Raw genomic sequence first — 8708 nt, forward strand, 5'->3', positions numbered from 1 at the left:
AGATGTTGTAAAACATGCTAAAAATTACTAATTTGACTCACATTTAAAATATTTGTGGACCATTTTGGGTTTTTCAATTTCTAAGGGATCAAACTAGTAAAGTTGAAAAATATGAGAGACTGAAATAAGTATTTACTCATTTTTTTATAATGTGTCAAAATTTTATTGGACAAGTAAGCATATAGTTTTGGGGTAAATGATCACCATTCAATTTTATGTGTATCTCTACTCATTTCAAGTTTATGCAAACTTGCGGTTGTTGTACTAGTAGAAGGTAATGGAACTATATATAGGTGTGCAATTTTAAAAAAACCCAAATATATCATTGACTATAAATATGGCCATTTCAATCGAATTTGGTCCTTCAAAAAATCAAATTAGTTGAAAAAAATCACAAGACATTAGAGTTGAATTATTTTTAAAAGCAATTATTAACTTTAAAAGGCTGCTAAAACCTAAATTTGATAAGTTGCCAAGGAACTAAACGATAACGATACATATTACATCAGAAATGATACGAAGTCACTATTTTTTAGATGGGTGAAGGATTCTCATTGAAATATAAACGCCCTCATTACGTCATTAGTAGTTAAAACATCAAACACCAAGCATCTCTCAATATTGAAGATCCCGATTATATTATCGGCAGAATCTTTATTTCATACTTAGAAAAGAAATCTTCCATGATATTCAAAACTAGATCTTAACCCTTAGAAAAAAACAAGACATGTGTCATTTGTTACATGTGTTATGTGGAAGTAAAGACATAATTTTATAGAGTGGAAATGATTATCCTCGATACTTTATTCTTTACTTTCTTCTTTACTTAATAATGAAAATATTGTTCATTAAGTCTATATTTGTTTAATGGGGTAACAATGAACAGGGGGAATTTCAATGGAGCGGAGACAAAATGTTGTGCAAATAGCTCAAATTTCAGTAGATCGAATATTTTCTTCAGAAAACAATAATATGACTTAAGTTTAGGCTGATGTAAATAAGTTGGAGTAAAGGATTGTAGGGATTACAATTGTAAATAAGTTGGAGTTTAGGCTGATGTAAATAAGTTGGAGTTTAGGCTGATGTAAATAAGTTCAGAAAACAATAATATGACTTCAGAAAACAATAATTATGATTAAGGGCAAGAGGATTGTAGGGATTACAATTGTAGGTGGAGTTTCTAGAGTGATTGAAGAGAATTCAGTAGATTCAAACCATAATACTACTATATTATGACACATGTGTTTGGGTCATATCAGAGTGTGTAACATTACAAAACAGTTATAGATATGACTATTGCAGGGTGTTAGCAATGTAAGTTAGAGGTGTGTAAGTATTTTGCACTTTGAAAACCGACTCGAGTTAGTTTCAAGGTTGACCAATATATAACTTTGGGCATGGTAGAGTATGTCTACATTGATGTACGAGGATCCACTTAGGAACTATCTCCCTGAGGTTCTCAATAATTTTTAACCATTATTGATGATTTTTCTCGCAATGTCTAGGTTTATGTTCTAAATAAAAAGTCAGATGTCTTTGCAAATTTTAGGGTCTGGATGGTAGAGAATCATACGAGTAGAAAATCATGTACTTGAGGTTAGACAAGGTTATGAGGTACAAAGACTCATGTTATAGAAATTATGTGAGGAACATTACATTCAAATGCATTTTTAGCGAAGAAGACACCTCAACAAAATATTGTTGTAACGAGGATGAGCAAGACTCTTACAACGAGTGCAAGATGTCTAAGACTAAATGTTAGACTTTTCAAAGGTTTTTGGGTAGATTCACTTAGTGCGGTATTTTATGTTACAAATATATCAACACAAGCTTTATTGAATGGTAACGTTGTAAAGCAAGTATGGACATGTGAGCCAACCAATTACAATAATTTACACATTTTTAATTGTCCTACCTATGTATATATACTCAGTGATGAACGCTGTAAAATTGATTTCATGTCAAAGAGGTATATCTTCATAGGTTATATTAATGGTGTGATAAGGTATAAGCTATGAGATCCAATTTCTAGAAATGTGGTGTTGAGTAGAGATGCATTGTTTGATGAAGATTCAATGTTGAAATATCGAGTTTTGACAGAGGTGTCCATACCAAATGGAGAGACTTTGAGATCATTATGATTCCACTAAGCAATGAAACAGCTCAAGTGAAGAAAGACAAAGAATCATGCACTAGTTTAAGTCAAGAACATGATGATTCTTAGGAGTAAAATTAAGATGGTCAAGAGTATCTACTTGCTAAAGACAAAGATACATGTCCTATTAAACCTCCAAAGAGATATAACTTTGAGGATATGGCTCCATTTTCTCTCCATATTAGTTCGGGAGATCGTTGTAATTTTCAAGTTGCTATAAATAGCTAGGAGAAAGAACAATAGATGGGAACCGTAATGGACAATATGAAGTCTTTAGTAAGAACCAAACTTGAGAGTTTGTCCCATTGCCCCTAGACTAGCGTGTAGTTAATTGTACTAGAGGAAGCCATCAACATTAGAAAAAGAGTGAGAAATTTCAAGGCATGTCTTGCAGAAAAATATTGCTCATAACAAAAGGGGATTGACTACAATGGTATTTTCTCCACACTAGTGAAATACACTTCTAAGAGGGCATTGCTTGCCTTGGTAGTCAAGTGGGATACACACTTAGAATAGAAGAATGTGAAGATTGTCTTTCTCTAAGGTGATTGCTTTTTGCCAAGTGACCCACCCATGAATGGACATTCTACATGGATGGATCTTTAAATCCAAAGGGAAGCGAGACATACATCTTATTGGAAAACAGAAAGGTAGATTACCATTGAGAAATCAGTGACATTCACCTTCCTTACTTCCAACAACCAGCCTTCATCTAATAAGGGAGGTTGGAGTAGAAGCACTGACCATCTGTAGTGACACATGCAAAACAAAATGCCCACTACTAACAAATACTCGGGTTGACATCCTACTCAAATTTGCAAGAACCAAGAGCCCGAGTAAGAATCATTGCACCAAATAGGAAAATTGGACAAAGCCTTGCCAAGTCAAGCTCATGACACACTACTTTACAAGGAGTACTTTATAATAGAGCATTATCGAACCACTTATGTAATGCATTTGCCAGGTACTGGTAGATTACGTTATGAAGGAAGTTCATGTGGAAGCTACAATCATCACTTAGAGGCCATGAATATTTAATGGGTTAGGTACTATTGCCAGCCATGAAGAAAGATACCTTCGATCTTACCAGAAAATGCAACATATGTCAACGGTTTTTTGGCCTCCACAAGGCCCCATCAGGAGAGTTGATGATCACTTTGGCCTCATGGTTGTTCAAGAGATAGGGAATGAACATCCTAGGACTTGTTCCTTAAGTTTTCGTTCAACTCAAGTTCTTAATAATGGTGACCAAATACTTCACCAAGTAGATAGAGGATGAAGCTTTCGCTACCATCTCGATAATAAATATTCAAAAATTTGTTGGGAGGAATATCATCACCAGGTTTGGTATTTTGGCCACCATTGTCATATACAGTGAAATCCAATTCATAGACCAAATATTTCAAAAGTTGTTCACGGGCCTACCCTTCGAACAAAACTTCACCTTAGAAGAGCATCCTCAAATTAAAAGTCAATTAGAGGTCGCCAACTGGGTGATTCTACAAGGCATTAAGAGGAGGGTCTACGAGGCAAAAGGAAATTCATCGAATCATATAAACCATGTCATGTGGGGTTACCTCACTACTCCACATTCAACAACAATAGAACCTCCTTTCAATCTCACATATGTGTCAAAGGCCATGATTCTGGTCAAAATCGGGATATCGATTTGGAGGAAGATAAATGTTGAAAGATAAGCTAATTAAGAATTGATCCGAGAAGTAGAAGTGAAGTAGAGAATGACCAATAAATACAAATCCAATGTCATTCCCTCAATGTTTGGAGTTAGAGACCTTGCACTTATAAGAGAAAATGTAGGAAGGACAGAGATATGTAAAAATTACGAACTAAAAAAGGATTGTGCGTATAATCCATTTAGCTTGTAAACAATGATAGTAATGAATGACAACTTGAAAGCCATTTCATTATATGTTTTATTAATATAATCTATAAGGGTGTACAAATTTCGATTGGTTAAGGCTCGAGTATAACCCGTGACTAGAATCAATGTGGTAAATGTTGGCCTTCTAAGGATTGAGCATAACGCTTGTCAAGAGTAAAGATCTCCAAATATTGACCTTTTAAGGTTTGATCATTACCTCCAATTGGAAGCAAAGTAGTAAATGATGACCTTCTAAGGTCCGAGCATAAAGTAGTAAATGATAACCTTTCAAGGTTTGAGCATAATCCCCCGCCTAGGAGCAGGGGTCTGATATGATGCCAACATAGAAAGGACGTAGGCTTTCTATTAAAAAGTCCTAACATTAATGAACGAAGGCTTGTATAAGATGAGCAAAAAGAATTGAAATTCGGACATTATCAAATGAATATTATTGCTATGAAGTTAAGGTTTGTTGTTGTTATTATGTTATATGGTAAAATTTAAAGAAAGGTTGTCCAGCAGAAGAGTCGTACAAAGCAAGAGTTCATTATTTATTCACAGTTCATAAAAAATAAATGTAGACAAATGAAATAAGGATAGCTTTATCGATAATAAATCAGAGTTACAAGAATATAAATTAGTACAAGGTTGAAGCCCATGCCACCCTTTACTATTATCATAAGTTATCCTAAAGATGGGACCCTGAATACAGAATCAGATAAACACTTTTGTCCTCTTCCTCCTGCACAAGATGCATGTTCTCTATGAAGAACTCGGATGGACATGTAAAAGAGAGTGTTATTAATATCGTACCGGTTATCAAACTAATTAAAGTACTAGTATAGTAATATAGTGGTTCAATCAGTGGTTTACTAATTAAACCGTATACCGGCAAATTTAAATATACATATATAATATATTAACATTAATGTTGAAAAATTAATTTTTTTATTTTGATTAAAAAATTAATTTCAATTGAAAACCGACCAATATAACCGGTTTTGACTAATTTTAGTCATATTTGACCGGTATAATTGCATGACCAGTATATTATTGTACCATATCGGTATTAGGATAGGTTTACTAGTTTACCGATTCAACCGGTCGGTATGAAACAGTTTTAACAACACTGCAAGAAAGATCCGTATTTGGGTAAGTGAGTTGGAACAGATCAAGACTTTCTCTTAAGTGGCTAGGGCAACCTTCTTAGCCAACCTGACATAGGGAAGCTTCTCAACCTCCATTGCCTCCAACTGGTTCGAGACTATGTCAAGCTCTCCCATCATAGTTTCCTCAGCCTTGCTAGCCCAAGATTTATAAAGGCAAAGAGCTTCCTTGGTCTGAAGCAACACTTTCTTCAGCCTCATGTAAGTGATGATAATGGCAGACGCCTCTCGTTTTGTGAACTCTAGCTTCCCGTAAAGCTCAGAGACTTGTTCTCTAACGAGACTATATGGGCTTCCAAACCCATCAATTACTCGGTAGTTGCACCTTGAACCCTCTAAACTTGGGCCTCACAGTCAGCACATACCATACCAATAGCTGCCATAGCACCTAGGGGACATTACATCACACTACTTCATTTTGCCCATCAGTGCACAAGGGACACTCTTCTCGAACATGGGTTTGGCCTCGTCATTCAAAAGGGCATGGTCGATGACCAAAAGAAGAGCAATATAACCCATTCCTTTTGTAGATCGCTCGACGTCTGTCTGAGGGTTGATCGACTTTTCAGAGCTAGAACCACATATAGACGTTTTCCCATGCTAGTCACCCTCTCGAGATTTGAATTCCTTCTAATTGGATCTTCACTTGGGATAGAAGTAGGTAGAGTCATAGTGGTTAGAAGTAGGAAGAGCAAGAATTGTAGCTGTTGGGATTGGAGTCGAAGCGAGTGGAGCAGTAGCTTCTGAACTCGTGGTCAAAGCAGGATCAACCTAAAACTTCTTGGACGAGGTATACCTTGGGCCTCTGCTAGCCTTGATGATCCACTCCCCCTAGAGCTGCTCGAGTGGCCAACTCCATGAAGAAGCTTTCGCATATCCTTCCGGTCAGACATGTGAAGTGAAAAAATGGAAAAAAACAATAAGTCAATACCCAGTCAATTAATGTATAGCAAAATAATGGGGCTATGTTCATCCTATGACTTGTTTAAATGCAGTATCACAAACTAGCAAAGGTGCACAAGGGATGTACGCCCTAGTATCGATCCATAGTTTCATCTCCTTGGAAGTTAGAGATGGTAAAATGGACCACCCAGCCTATTTCGCCCCTGCCAGTAAATACCTGCAATATTTTAAGTGGGCATGGGCATGTCCGCATTGTTTTAACATGCAAAATGACATGTCTTGCGCCTTTTAAAATGAGCTAACGAGCATGCACGCAACTCGCGGACATTGATAAGAAATATAAAAATAAAAAATAATACAAAAAAATAGAGAGAAAAAATTAAATAAAGTAGTTGAAGTGAATTTTAAAAAAAAACTTTGATATTTTATATGAAGTTGAACAAACTATACTATATTACACCTTTTTTTATGACATTAAATCATATTACATAATAATTTATTTGATTATTTTTTTTATTACATCAAGTCTGTGGGCCGCTCGCATTACTCAATAGAAATGTCTGCAGACATAGTGGACAAATGGGTCGGGCGAAACAAGCAAAAAAAACAAATTTTGTATGTCTTGCCCGTATAAATTTGCAGGCTATGCAGCACAGTCCGTAGGTTTAGCTCATTTTGCCATATATATTGGCAGTCACCTCTCTCGCCCCTCTAGGTCGCCATCCTCAAAGTTGTATTGCTTGTAACTTATGATATGGGGAACTTGGACAGGTCGTCAGACCCAAATAATCAAGACCTCCCTCTAGACTTCAACTCCATCTTGAAGAATCCGGTCTACTACACTTTGAGGGACCCATCCTGGCCTCCATGCTTGTTCTTCATCCTTAATAGGTAGAAGAAGTGTTGGAACATGCACGACTGTGAACAAACCTAGCAGAACCACTCAAAGGTCAAGATTAATTTTGTGATTGTTGAATTATAATTCTACAAAAATCCTCCGGTTTATATTGTTTTTGTTAGCTATTGCTGCTTTGATCAATGCAGTATGCACACTAAGTGCATAAACTTATCAATCAAGAAAGAAAGAAATATTGCAGAGTGAAGAAGAATGAATTCTGGTTTAAGAAGAAGAAGAAGATAGGATGATTCAATGAATATACCTCAATTGTATTAAGAGATCAATAGAATTTTTCACACTTAATACAACATACAAAGCTTACTATTTATAGCTTCTCAATCTAACTAACTTGCCAATTAACTAGCCAAATTAGGAAACTTAACTAACTTCTACATAAAGCTGAATTATCTTCTAATACTCTTCCTTAATTCAGCTTCCATTCTCAACACCAATGCTGTGCCTTAGCTTTTCGAATCTGTCCCTTTTTAATGGCTTGGTGAACAAATCAGCAAGTTGAATTTCTGATTTGCAATACTCCACCTTCACCTTCCCTTTGCTCACTTGTTCTCTAATGTAGTGAAACCTTGTTTCTATGTGCTTTGATCTTCCATGTGCTACTGGATTCAGAGCTAAATTGATAGCAGATTTGTTATCAATCATTAGCTGCAATTCTCCTTCTGATTTCACTCTTAGTTCTTCCATTAAGCTTGTCAACCAGGCTGCTTGACAAGTGCACATACAGGCTGCAATATATTCTGATTCACAAGTTGAGAGAGCTACAACATCTTGCTTTTTGGAGCACCAACTTATAGGAGCATTGTTGAAGAGAAACAAATACCCTGTTGTGCTCTTCCTATCTGTCTTGTCCCCACACCAGTCTGCATCAGAGAATGCAATTAAGCTAGGCTTACAGCAGCTTCTGTTGCTGTTATTAGGATACATAATGCCATAGCCTAATGTTCCTTTCAAGTATCTGAGTATCCTCTTCACTGCATTGATGTGACTTTGCTTAGGAGACTCCATATACCTGCTTACCATGCCAACTCCATAGGCTAGATCAGGTCTTGAGTTACACACATACCTCAATGACCCTATCATTTGCCTATACTCTGTTTTGTCTACTGCTTGATCTGCATCACCTTGACTCAAGCCAATTCCAACCTCAATTGGAGTTGCTACTATGTTGCAATTCATCATCTGAAACCTTTTGAGAATATCAGTTGCATATTTTGTTTGGTGCATCAAAATTCCTCTGTTTGTTCTTTTGAATTCCATGCCTAGAAAGTAAGACAACTCTCCAAGATCAGACATTTCAAATTCAGCCTGCATTTCCTCCTTGAATGTTTGGATATTCTTCAATTTTCCACTGGTTATGAGTAGATCATCCACATAAAGGCAAATGATCAAAATCTCTGCAGTGTGATCTCCTTTTACATACACACCATGTTCTGTGGTGCATTTAACAAAGCCAAGTTGCATTAGAAAGGTGTCTATTCTTCTATTCCATGCCCTTGGTGCTTGTTTTAGACCATAGAGAGCTTTGTGCAATTTGTAAACCATCCCCTCACTGCCTTCTATCTCAAAGCCTGGTGGTTGTGTTACAAATACCTCTTTGTCTAGAGGTCCATTTAGAAATGCAGATTTGACATCCATTTGATGTATTTCCCACCCATTGAAGCTTGCTAAGCCAATTACCAACCTTAT

This window comes from Lupinus angustifolius, chromosome LG17 (assembly GCF_001865875.1).
Source record: "Lupinus angustifolius cultivar Tanjil chromosome LG17, LupAngTanjil_v1.0, whole genome shotgun sequence".
Lineage (NCBI taxonomy): Eukaryota > Viridiplantae > Streptophyta > Magnoliopsida > Fabales > Fabaceae > Lupinus > Lupinus angustifolius.